The following is a 13,647-nucleotide window of genomic DNA, read 5'->3' as shown; positions in this document are numbered from 1 at the left end:
GACAGGATTACTGTACCACTCTGAAGTAGTACACATCCTTGTCACCCTACAAGGTACGATAGTGACTTGATCCAAAACTTCATGATCACTATCATAAGCTTCTACTTCAATTGGTGCAGGTGCCACAGGAACAACTTCCTGTGCCCTGCTACACACTAGTTGAAGTGATGGTTCAATAACCTCATCAAGTCTCCACCATCCTCCCACTCAATTTTCGAGACAAACTTTTCTCAAGAAAGGACCCGATTCAAGAAACAATCCCTATTGCTTTCGGATCTGAATTAGGAGGTATACCCAACTGTTTTGGGTGTCCTATGAAGATGCATTTTATCCGCTTTGGGTTCGAGCTTATCAACCTGAAACTTTTTCACATAAGCATCGCAGCCCCAAACTTTTAAGAAACGACAACTTAGGTTTCTCTAAACCATAGTTCATACGGTGTCATCTCAACGGAATTACGTGGCGCCCTATTTGAAGTGAATGCGGTTGTCTCTAATGCCTAACCCATGAACGATAGTGGTAATTCGATAAGAGACATCATGGTACGCACCATATCCAATAGGGTGCAACTATGATGTTCGGACACACCATCACACTATGGTGTTCCAGGCGGTATTAATTGTGAAACAATTTCCACAGTGTCTTAATTGCGTGCCAAAGCTTGTAACTCAGATACTCATCTCTATGATCATATCATAGACATTTTATCCTCTTGTCACAATGATCTTTAACTTCACTCTGAAATTACTTGAACCATTCAATAATTCAGACTTGTGTTTCATCAAATAAATATACTCAACATCTACTCGAATCATCTGTGAAGTCAGAACATAACGATATTCACTGCATGCCTCAGCACTCATTGGACTGCACACATCAAAATGTGTTACTTCCAACAGGTTGCTACCTTGTTCCATCTTACTGAAACCGAGGCTTTTCAGTCATCTTGCCCATGTGGTATGATTTGCATATCTCAAGTGATTCAAAATCAAGTGAGTCCAAACAATCCATCTGCATGGAGTTTCTTCATGCGTATACATCAATAGACATGGTTTGCATGTCTCAAACTTTTCAAAAATGAGTGAGTCCAAAGATCCATCAACATGGAGCTTCTTCATGCATATTATACCAATATGACTTACATGGCAGTGCCACAAGTAAGTGGTACTATCATTTCTATCTTATATCTTTTGGCATGAAAATGTGTATCACTACGATCGAGATTCAATAAACCATTCCTTTAGGTGCAAGACCATTGAAGGTATTATTCAAATAAACAGAGTAACCATTATTCTCCTTAAATGAATAACCGTATTGCGATAGACATAATCCAATCATGTCTATGCTCAACGCAAACACCAAATAACAATTATTTAGGTTTAACACCAATCTCGATGGTAGAGGGAGCGTGCGATATTTGATCACATCAACCTTGGAAACACTTCCAACACATACCGTCAGCTCACTTTTAGCTAGTCTCCATTTATTCCGTAGCTTTTATTTCGAGTTACTAACACTTAGCAACCGAACCGGTATCTAATACCCTTCTGCTACTAGGAGTACTAGTAAAGTACACATTAACATAATGTATATCCAATATACTTCTATCGACCTTGCCAGCCTTCTCATCTACCAAGTATCTAGGGTAATTCTGCTCCAGTGGCTGTTCCCCTTATTACAGAAGCACTTAGTCTCGGGTTTGGGTTCAACCTTGGGTTTCTTCACTAGAGCAGCATCTGATTTGCCGTTTCATGAAGTATCCCTTATTACCCTTGCCCTTCTTGAAACTAGTGGTTTCACCAACCATCAACAATTGATGCTCCTTCTTGATTTCTACTTTCGCGGTGTCAAACATCGTGAATACCTCAAGGATCATCATATCTATCCCTGATATGTTATAGTTCATCACGAAGCTCTAGCGGCTTGGTGGCAATGACTTTGGAGAAACATCACTATCTCATCTGGAAGATCAACTCCCACTCGATTAAAGTGATTGTTGTACTCAGACAATCTGAGCACAAGCTCAACGATTGAGCTTTTCTCCCTTAGTTTGCAGGCTAAGAAAATCGTCGGAGGTCTTATACCTCTTGACGTGGGCACGAGCCTGAAATCCCAATTTCAGCCCTCGAAACATCTCATATGTTCCGCGACGTTTCGAAAACGTCTTTGGTGCCTCAACTCTAAACCGTTTAACTAAACTATCACGTAGTTATCAAAACGTGTATGTCCGATGTTCGTAACATCCACAAATGACGTTTGGGGTACTGCACACTGAGCGGTGCATTAAGGACATAAGCTTTCTACTGTCCGCATAATCGCTACTGTCAACTTTCAACTATATTTTCTCTAGGAACATATCTAAATAGTGGAACTAAAACGCGAGCTTACGACATAATTTGCAAAGATCTTTTGACTATGTTCAGGATAATTAAGTTCATCTCATGAACTCCCACTCAGATAGACATCCCTCTAGTCATCTAAGTGATTACATGATCCGAGTCAACTAGGCCGTGTCCGATCATCAAGTGAGACGGACTAGTCATCATCGGTGAACATCTTCATGTTGATCGTATCTACTATACGACTCATGCTCGACCTTTCGGTCTCTTGTGTTCCGAGGCCATGTCTGTACATGCTAGGCTCCTAAAGTCAACCTAAGTGTTTCGCGTGTGTAAATCTGGCTTACACCCGTTTTATGTGAACGTAAGAATCTATCACACCCGATCATCACGTGGTGCTTCGAAACGACGAACTTTCGCAACGGTGCACAGTTAGGGGGAACACTTTCTTGAAATTTTAATGAGGGATCATCTTATTTACTACCGTCGTTCTAAGCAAATAAGATGTATAAACATGATAAACATCACATGCAATCAAATAGTGACATGATATGGCCAATATCATTTTGCTCCTTTTGATCTCCATCTTCGGGGCTCCATGATCATCATCGTCACCGGCATGACACCATGATCTCCATCATCATGATCTCCATCATCGTGTCTTCATGAAGTTGTCTCGCCAACTATTACTTCTACTACTATGGCTACTGGTTAGCAATAAAGTAAAGTAATTACATGGCGTTGTTTAATGACACGCAGGTCATACAATAAATTAAGACAACTCCTATGGCTCCTGCCGGTTGTCATACTCATCGACATGCAAGTCGTGATTCCTATTACAATAACATGATCAATCTCATACATCACATATATCATTCATCACATTCTTCTTGGCCATATCACATCACATAGCATATCCTGCAAAAACAAGTTAGACGTCCTCTAATTGTTGTTTGCATGTTTTACGTGGCTGCTATGAGTTTCTAGCAAGAACGTTTCTTACCTACGCAAAAACCACAACGTGATATGTCAATTGCTATTTACCCTTCATAAGGACCCTTTTCATCGAATCCGTTCCGACTAAAGTGGGAGAGACTGGCACCCGCTAGCCACCTTATGCACCAAGTGCATGTCAGTCGGTGGAACCTGTCTCACATAAGTATATGTGTAAGGTCGGTCCGGGCCTCTTCATCCCACAATACCGTCAAAACAAGATTGGACTAGTAACAGTAAGCATATTGAACAAAATCAACACCCACAACTACTTTGTGTTCTACTCGTGCAAAGAAACTACGCAATAGACCTAGCTCATGATGCCACTGTTAGGGAACGTAGCAGAAATTCAAAATTTTCCTACGTGTCACCAAGATCTATATATGGAGAAACCAGCAACAAGGGGAAGGAGAGTGCATCTACATACCCTTGTAGATCGCTAAGCGGAAGCGTTCAAGAGAACGGGGTTGAAGGAGTCGTACTCGTCGTGATCCAAATCACCGGAGATCCTAGTGCCGAACGGACGGCACCTCCGCGTTCAACACACGTACAACCCAGTGACGTCTCCCACGCCTTGATCCATCAAGGAGAGAGGGAGAGGTTGAGGAAGACTCCGTCCAGCAGCAGCACAAAGGCGTGGTGGTGGTGGAGGAGCGTGGCAATCCTGCAGGGCTTCGCCAAGCACCGCGGGAGAGGAGAAGGGAGAGAGGTAGGGCTGCGCCAAGAGGGAGAGAAACTCATGTGTTGGCAGCCCTCAAGACCTCAACTATATATAGGGGAGAGGGAGGGGGGTGCGCCCCCTCTAGGGTTTCCACCCCAAGGGGTGCGGCTGCCCCCAATCCCATCTAGGGTGGCGGCCAAGGGGCGGAGAGGGGAAACTTGCCCCCCAAGTTAGGTGGGTGCGCCCCCTCCCCCAACCCTAGGCGCCTTGGGCCCTTGTGGGGGGGGGGGCGCACCAGCCCACCTGGGGCTGGTCCCCTCCCACACTTGGCCCATGCAGCCCTCCGGGGCCGGTGGCCCCACTTGGTGGACCCCCGGGACCCTCCCGGTGGTCCCGGTACGTTACCGATAAAACTCGAAACTTTTCCGGTGACCAAAACAGGACTTCCCATATATAAATCTTTACCTCCGGACCATTCCGGAACTCCTCGTGACGTCCGGGACCTCATTCGGGACTCCGAACAACATTCGGTAACCACATACAAACTTCCTTTATAACCCTAGCGTCATCGAATCTTAAGTGTGTAGACCCTACGGGTTCGGGAATCATGTAGACATGACCGAGACGTTCTCCGGTCAATAACCAACAGCGGGATCTGAATACCCATGTTGGCTCCCACATGTTCCACGATGATCTCATCGGATGAACCACGATGTCAAGGATTCAATCGATCCCGTATACAATTCCCTTTGTCTAACAGTATTGTACTTGCCCGAGATTCGATCGTCGGTATACTGATACCTTGTTCAATCTCGTTACCGGCAAGTCTCTTTACTCGTTCCGTAACACATCATCCCGTGATCAACCCCTTGATCACACTGTGCATATTATGACGATGTCCTACCGAGTGGGCCCAGAGATACCTCTCCCTTAACCGGAGTGACAAATCCCAGTCTCGATTCGTGCCAACCCAACAGACACTTTCGGAGATACCTGTAGTGCACTTTTATAGCCACCCAGTTACGTTGTGACGTTTGGTACACCCAAAGCATTCCTACTGTATCCGGGAGTTGCACAATCTCATGGTCTAAGAAAATGATACTTGACATTTAGAAAAGCTTTAGCATATGAACTACGATCTTTGTGCTAGGCTTAGGATTGGGTCTTGTCCATCACATCATTCCCTAATGATGTGATCCCGTTATCAACGACATCCAATGTCCATGGTCAGGAAATCGTAACCATCTATTGATCAACAAGCTAGTCAACTAGCGGCTTACTAGGGACATGGTGTTGTCTATGTACCCACACATGTATCTGAGTTTCCTATCAATACAATTATAGCATGGATAATAAACGATTATCATGAACAAGGAAATATAATAATAACTAATTTATTATTGCCTCTATGGCATATTTCCAACAGAGCCAACATGGGTATCCAGATCCCGATGTTGGTTATTGGCCGGAGAGTTATCTCGGTCATGTCTGCATGGTTCCCGAACCCGCAGGGTCTACACACTTAAGGTTCGGTGACGGTAGAGTTGTTATGGGAATTAGTGTGCAGTTACCGAATATTGTTCGGAGTCTCGGATGAGATCCCGGACGTCACGAGGAGTTCCGGAATGGTCCAGAGGTAAAGATTTATATATGGGAAGTCCTATTTTGGCCACCGGAAAATGTTCGGAATTTTTCGGTATTGTACTGGGAAGGTTCTAGAAGGTTCCGGAGTGGGGTCCACCTGCATGGGGGGACCCACATGAACGTGGGTAGTGGGGGCAAGGCCCCACACCCCTGGTCAAGGCGCACCAAGATCCTCCCTTAGAAGGAATAAGATCATATCCCGAAGGGATAAGATCAACATCCCTAAAAAGGGGGATAACAATCGGTGGGGAAGGAAATGATGTGATTTCTTTTCTTCCACCTTTGCCAACGCCCCAATGGACTTGGAGGGCAAGAAACCAGCCCCCTCCACCCCTATATATAGTGGGGAGGCGCATGAAAGCTTCACCCTTGCCCCTGGCGCAGCCCTCCCCCTCTCCAACTCCACCTCCTCCTCAGTAGTGCTTGGCGAAGCCCTGCCGGAGAACTGCAAGCTCCACCACCACGCCGTCGTGCTGCCGGAGCTCTCCCTCAACTTCTCCTCTCCCCATTTGAATCGCTGCGAGTATGACCCCCTCATCCGCGTTCTTGTAACGCTTCCGCATCGCGATCTTCAAGGGTATGAAGATGCACCCCCCTTCCCTCGTTGCTAGGTTATTCCATAGATTGATCTTGGTGTTGCGTAGAAAATTTTGAATTTCTGCTACGTTCCCCAACAGGACCATCGAAGAGCACGGAGGCATAGGAGGCCGTCCGTGCCGGCTGCATGCACAGAAGCAGGCAACAACACTGGATAGGCGTTTGACGACATGAAAGAGAGGAGGTTCCTTGCGTGACAGAAGCGAGGCGAGGCGTGGGGCGAAGCAAACGCGCTCGCCGGAGTGGCTACTGCCGGCGACGATGGAAGCAGGTAGCAGCGGCGATGGGGAGGCATGGTCGCGGGAGAGGCTGCAGCAGCGAGGAGAGGGAGAAGGGGCGCGGAGGAGGCTCGCCAACCAACAAGGTCGGTGGCATTTGGCACGTCCATGTGGCATCTCCGGAGCCGACCGGGACGAGCACGAGGCTGCATTGGAGTTCTCCCGATCTAATCAAAATCGACGCACGACGGGAGGAGGAAGTTACGAGCGGATTGGGGATCGGGCTGCGGGCTAGCTTTTTTTTGGGCGCTGGCTGGGCCGGCATGGCCGGTTTGTTGGCCCAGCTGGCTGACTCTGCTTTATTTTTCACCCATATTTTTGAAATAGTCCCACCTCGCCTCTTCCCATCAGATTACAACAATATATATACTCTGCCGAGTTGCTTGCAAATCAGCAAGCCAGCTCGAGGATCAACAAACAGACTAAGAGAAAGTGCAGTGCTGCCTGCAACTGTTTTCTTTAAGTTGTCGTGTTGCGGCTGCATTCTCTCATGAAGAAAGAGCTTGAGAGAGAAAAATCGTTATTTCAGGTTGTGCTGTTGTTGTTAGCTGCCTGTTGTTAGATTGAATAGAGAGAGATACCGATTAGAAGATGTTGTTGCTCTACGTGACATGTGTGTTATCGCCACTTACTGCAATTAATTTTTGGATCGTTGGTAAAAAAATTGGCATTGAATCATGCTTATTTTGATGATCCACATACATATCTAAATTGTTTTTCTTTTTATCTTTTGATGATTAGCATTGCATCATGCTTATTGCATGGTTGCCCGACACATTCACATCAAAATGAAGATAAGCGACGCAAAAGTTACAAATTGAGAGATGCAACTCAGTAGTGCACCAGGACAGGTAAACTCCGGAATAACACACGAAACCTTCAATTTACTTTGTATTCATTGCAATACATGCATATGCTATATATTTCGGTTAAATTTGAATATACAACTATTTATTTTCTTCCCGTTGCAACGCACGGGCACATGTGCTAGTCTTTCCCTATTAATAATAAAGCACGGATTGACTCCGTGGGTTCACCGTCACAATACGCTTCTTTCCGTAAGTTTACGCTTTCACATTGAATTTAAAACATATAAGCAAGGTGGTACTAATTCGGGAAACCTACACCCCTAATAATAAAGCACGGATTGACTCCGTGGATTCATCGTCACAATACGCTTCTTTCCGTAAGTTTACGCTTTCACATTGAATTTAAAACATATAAGCGAGGTGGTACTAATTCGGGGAACCTACACCCCTAATAATAAAACACAGATTGACTTCGTGGGTTCACCGTTACAATACGCTTCTTTCCGTAAGTTTATGCTTTCACATTGAATTTAAAACATATAAACGAGGTGGTACTAATTCGGGGAACCTACACCCCTAATTAATAATAAAGCACGGATTAACTCCGTGGGTTCACCGTCACAATATGCTTATTTCCGTAAATTTACGCTTTTATATTGAATTTAAAACATATAAGCGAGATGGTACTAATTCGAGGAACCTACACAATGGGTTTGCTCGCACGCATCGCACGTTAAGCTGGCCTGGGCCATGTAGTTGGGTTCGCTCACACACATGCATTTACTAAGCCGACCTGGGCGCCGTGTAGCAAAGGTGAGCGCTCGTAGTTTTTCCCTCAAGTTAGGGTTTCTCCTGTTTCTCCCGGGGCGACCTATCGCCGCCGTCGAGGGTTGGCTTCCCTGCCGCCGTTCTGTTTCCTGTTACCCTACTGAGATCGATCAAGGGGCGAACGTGGTGTTCGGTCACCTGCTCTCGGTCGGGAGAGGGACTTGGCGGAGTTTAGGGTTCAACAAACCCGATCTGTCTCTCCGTCGGGTTAGTGATCTACATGGCTGCTGATGGGGTTCCGGGCTCCTCTGGGCTCAGCGATGTGGAGAAGATGATGATGGAACTAGGCCTCCGGGAAGAGGACCTGGATGACATCGTTTTTGATGAGAAGGATGCGCCGCCAGAGACGCCACGGTGGGTAGCGCTGATCAAGGTTAACACCAACAAGAGCTATAGTCAGACTTGGTTCTTCCGGAACATGCGCTCAGCGTGGGACGTAGCACAGGAAGCGAAATTCAAGCCTCTAGAGGAGAATCTGTACTCTGTCCAGTTTACTTGCTTGGGAGATTGGGAACGAGTCATGCAAGAAGGGCCATGGAATTTTAGGGGGGATGCGGTGCTCATGGCGCCGTATGATGGAATCTCGAAGCCATCATCAATCAAACTGGAGACTATTGACATATGGATCCAAATTCACGATGTGCCTGATTTGTATGCTCATCTAGTTGGTCCCCTAGCCGCCAAGGTGGGTGAGGTTTTGTTTGTTGAAGCTCCGTCCCATGATTTCACAGGAAATTTTTACCGTGTTTGGGTGCGCATCAATGTCCATAAACCACTCAGAAACGCGGTATCAATGATCAGAGGAGGACAGAGGCAGATCTATAAAGTAAAATACGAGAGGCTACCCGACTGGTGTGCCGTTTGTGGGATGCTGGGACACCTCTATAAAGAGCATGGTAATGGAGTTCATCCTCCATCTGCGCTAGTCTTCAAAGAACTCCGGGCCGAGTGGTTTATGAACAACAGAAGAGGCCCTGGTGAGGGGAGGGGACATCGTGGTGGTCGCCGTGGAGGCCGCTCTGGTGGCAGGTCAAGAAAGGATGCTGAGAGAGAGCCTAAGAGCTCCTATGAAGAAAATTTGGGCAGGGTGGATAAGACAGATGTGGATATGTCGGATCCCAGCAGGAAAAGGACGAACGATGTGGTCGTTAATGAGACCATAGCGGTTGGACCAGAAGGGGAGGCGCTGAATAATAGCAGAACGACTATGACCGGGCTGGAGCTTGCTGTTGTGAACCAGAGTTCTAATCCAGTGAGTCCTCCACCGAAGAGGGATGCAAAGAGAAACAAAACCGATGAGGAAGGCAAGACTGAAAATCTGTTGGCAAAGAAGAACTTGGCGGGCTCCCTGGAGGAGCGCCGCCAGTCCCAATGAGTGTGCTAAGTTGGAACTGTCGTGGCGTGGGCAACGCTGCGACAGTTCGAGAACTCCGCATCTTAGCGGAGACTTTTGCCCCTACCCTGTTATGCATTGTAGAAACACAAATTGATAGAGTGAGGGTAGAGAATTTAGCTGCTGGTCTTGGTTTTGATAATGGCTATGCTGTAAGTAGTCAAGGTAGAAGTGGAGGTTTAGGGATATTTTGGAATAATACAATAAATGTTGATATTTTGGGCTATTCTCCGTATCATATGGACTGCTCCATTCGTGAGGAGAACATGGATCCGTGGAGGATGACTTTAGTATATGGGGAGGCACAGACCCACCTGCGGCATCAAACATGGGATATGATGAAAGGGATCAGCAATTTGAGCAATGATCCTTGGTTGTGTATAGGAGATTTTAACGAAGTTCTACGTCCGGATGAACAAGAAGGAATAGGAGAGAGGAGTAATGCTCAAATCCAGGGCTTCCGGGAGGCTGTGGACGTGTGCATGCTTATGGATGTGGGATACCAGGGAAATTTTTGGACTTATGAGAAAAAAGTGACTGGAGGAACCTATACTAGGGTAAGGCTTGATCGAGCTTTGGCAACAGCTGAATGGAACGAGAGGTTCCCGGCGGCCTTTTTGAAACATTTAATAGCTTCATCCTCTGACCATTGCCCTATTTTGCTCAACATACGTGGAACGGCCACCATGAAAATTAAGAGAACTTTTAAGTATGAGGTTATGTGGGAGGCGCATGAAAACCTGCGCGACACCTTGTTGCAGAGCTGGACGGCAGGTGGAGCAACAGCAAGAGTGCAAGAGCTTCGGGACAAGCTCGGCGCGGTTGCAGCGGATCTTGGGCGATGGAACAGGATTACGTTTGGCTCAGTACGAAAGGAAATCAAAAGCCTTAAGACCGAGCTTGAACGGCTGAGGGCTGATCCAGCAAGAAAGCGACCAACTCACATCGAGCTGAAAATCAATGAGAGGCTGATCGAACTCTACCACGGGGAGGAACAAATGTGGAGACAACGGTCCAGGCTGGAATGGTTATCGGCGGGAGATAAAAACACTCGTTTCTTTCACCTTCGTGCAAGCCAGAGGCGCAAGAAGAACATGATTAAAGCTCTTGCGAACTCTTTGGGTGTAATCGTTGATGATCCGGGAGCATTGAGAATGATGGTTTCAGATTTCTACAAGAGCCTATATACATCCGAAGGTGTAAATGGCTTGGATCAAGTCATCTCTAAGGTGTCCGCAAAGGTAACGCAGCAAATGAATGAAATTCTGTTGGCCCCATACACTAATGAGGAGGTGAAGATTGCTCTTTTCCAGATGTTCCCGACGAAGGCACCGGGGCCCGATGGATTCCCGGCTCACTTTTATCAGCGTCACTGGGATATCTGTGGTGAGGAGGTCACCCGTGCCGTGCTCAGTATAGTTAGAGGTGAGGAAAGTGCCGAATGTGTGAATGACACGGTTCTGGTGCTCATCCCGAAGGTTTTGAACCCAACTCATCTTGCACAGTTTCGTCCAATAAGTCTTTGCAATGTCATTTATAAAATTGCCTCGAAAGTAGTTGCCAATAGACTCAAACAGATACTACCTGATATCATATCTCATGAGCAATCAGCTTTTGTTCCAGGCCGGCTAATAACTGACAACATTATATGTGCTTACGAGTGTCTCCACTTCATGAAACGGAATAAATCCAAATCTAACAGTTATTGCGCTTTGAAGCTGGATATGATGAAAGCCTACAATAGGCTCGAGTGGGACTACTTGCAGGCTATGATGGAGAAGATGGGGTTTGCACAACCTTGGGTTGACACAGTTATGAGCATGGTCCGGTCCGTCTCTTTTTCAGTCATGTTCAATGGTGAGAAGCTAGAGCAATTCATTCCATCTAGAGGAATTCGACAGGGAGATCCCATTTCCCCTTATCTTTTCTTAATTGCAGCAGAGGGCCTTTCGTGCCTTTTAAAATCCAGTTCTGAGTCATCGGGTCTTGAGGGAATCAAGGTGGCTCCTACAGCTCCGGTTGTGAACCATCTCCTTTTTGCTGATGACAGCCTGTTGCTTTTTAAGTTAAGCTCTGAGGGCGCGACTGCGGTATCAAACCTGTTGGAGACATACTGTAATGCTTCTGGCCAGAGGATCAATCATGACAAATCGTCTATCTTTTTCAGCAAGGGATGCCCACAACAGAGACGAGACAGTGTCAAGAACATTCTGCAGGTCCACAATGAGTCATTAAGCGATAGATATTTGGGGATGCCAACAGATGTGGGTCAATCAAAGATGGGAAAATTTAAGTATCTCAGAGACCGGATATGGGAGAAGGTGAGAGGTTGGATGGAGAAGCTCTTGTCAGCTGCAGGAAAGGAAGTCCTAATTAAATCAGTAGCCCAAGCTATACCGGTTTACTCCATGGCATGCTTCCGGTTGCCAAGGGGACTGTGTGATAATATAACGTCGATCATTCGACAATTCTGGTGGGGGAGCAAGCAAGGCAAGCGGAAACCAGCTTGGGTGTCTTGGGACGTGATGATACACCCTAAATATTTGGGAGGCTTGGGCTTCCGAGACATGGAGATCTTTAATCTGGCATTGTTGGCCAGACAATCGTGGAGGCTTTTGCACGATCCATCTTCGCTAAGCGCACGCATTCTTAAATCTGTTTACTACCCTCAAGTTTCCATTCTTGAAGCGGAGTTAGGCAGCCACCCCTCACAAATATGGCGGGCTATCATTGATGGGAGGGATGTTCTGAAGCAAGGTTTAATACGAAGGATTGGCAATGGTGAGACCACAGAAATATGGGAAAGCAACTGGCTCCCGCGAACGGGTCCAATGCGGCCCATCACGGCGCTAGTAGCCAACCCCCCCAGGTTTGTTTCGGAGTTGATTGACACCACCACTGCTTCTTGGAGAGAGGATCTTGTCCGGTCGGTGTTCATACCCTTTGACGCAGATGCTATCTTGGCTATTCCATTGTGTACACGCAATATTGATGATTTTTGGGCTTGGAGTGGGGAACGCCGAGGTTTCTTTTCAGTGAGATCGGCTTATCGAATGGTGCTCAATAAAAAGTTTCAGAGGGAGGACTGGATAGATGAGAATGCGGGGATCTCAGATATGTCTTCTGAAGGAAATGCATGGAACTCGCTATGGCACATCAAGGTACCTTCGAAGCAGAAGATATTTGCATGGCGGCTAGCCCAGCACTCAATGCCGACTGGTGATGTTTTACACCGTCGTAACATGTCACAAACCCCCCATTGTGCTCTCTGTGGAGCTCAGGATTCGTGGAGACATGCTCTGCTGGATTGTACCATGTCAAGGTGCATTTGGGCTTTGTCGGAAGAGCGCATAGTTGAACAGATTAGTCTAAACAACGATGTCAACGCGAAGAATTGGCTTTTCGCTCTGCATGAGGCTCTAAATTCAACAGAATTTGTTAGACTGGTCATATCCCTCTGGGCGGTGTGGAGAGCGAGGAGAAAGGCGATCTATGAAGGTATTTTCTCAAGCCCAATGTCAACATCACAGTTCATCGAATCTTATCTGAACGATCTCAAGGATATTGATAGACCGGGACGGGTGACGGGCGTTCACCCCAACCCTAGACCTAAATGTTGGCTTCCTCCACCGATGAGCTTGGCAAAGGTAAATGTTGATGCAGCGACAAAAAGAAATCAGAAGAGAGGAACGGTAGCCGCGGTATGCAGGGATGAGAATGGACTGTTCCTGGGAGCCTCGGCGATCAGTTTTAAGGGGGTTGATGACCCTACAACATTGGAGGCGATGGCAGTCAGGGAGTCTCTTGCCTTAGCTCAGGATCTCAATGAACTGAAGATTCATGTAGCTACTGATTGCAAGGTGGTGGTGGAGGATATCAAGACACAGTGCCTGGCGAGCTACGGTGCTATTATACATGAAATATTAGAGGCAAGGAGGGCTTTTTCTATTTGTAATTTTGTCCACGAATTTAGGAGCTCGATTTTCGAGGCTCACAATCTAGCGAAGCATGCTCTTACATTAGGGGTGGGCCGCCATGTTTGGTTAGGCCACCCCGGAAACCTTTCGTTCGTCCCTGTAAACGTTGTGACGTCTTAATAAAGCTT

This window comes from Triticum aestivum, chromosome 4B (assembly GCF_018294505.1).
Source record: "Triticum aestivum cultivar Chinese Spring chromosome 4B, IWGSC CS RefSeq v2.1, whole genome shotgun sequence".
NCBI lineage: Eukaryota > Viridiplantae > Streptophyta > Magnoliopsida > Poales > Poaceae > Triticum > Triticum aestivum.
Note: the sequence above shows the minus strand (reverse complement) of the source record.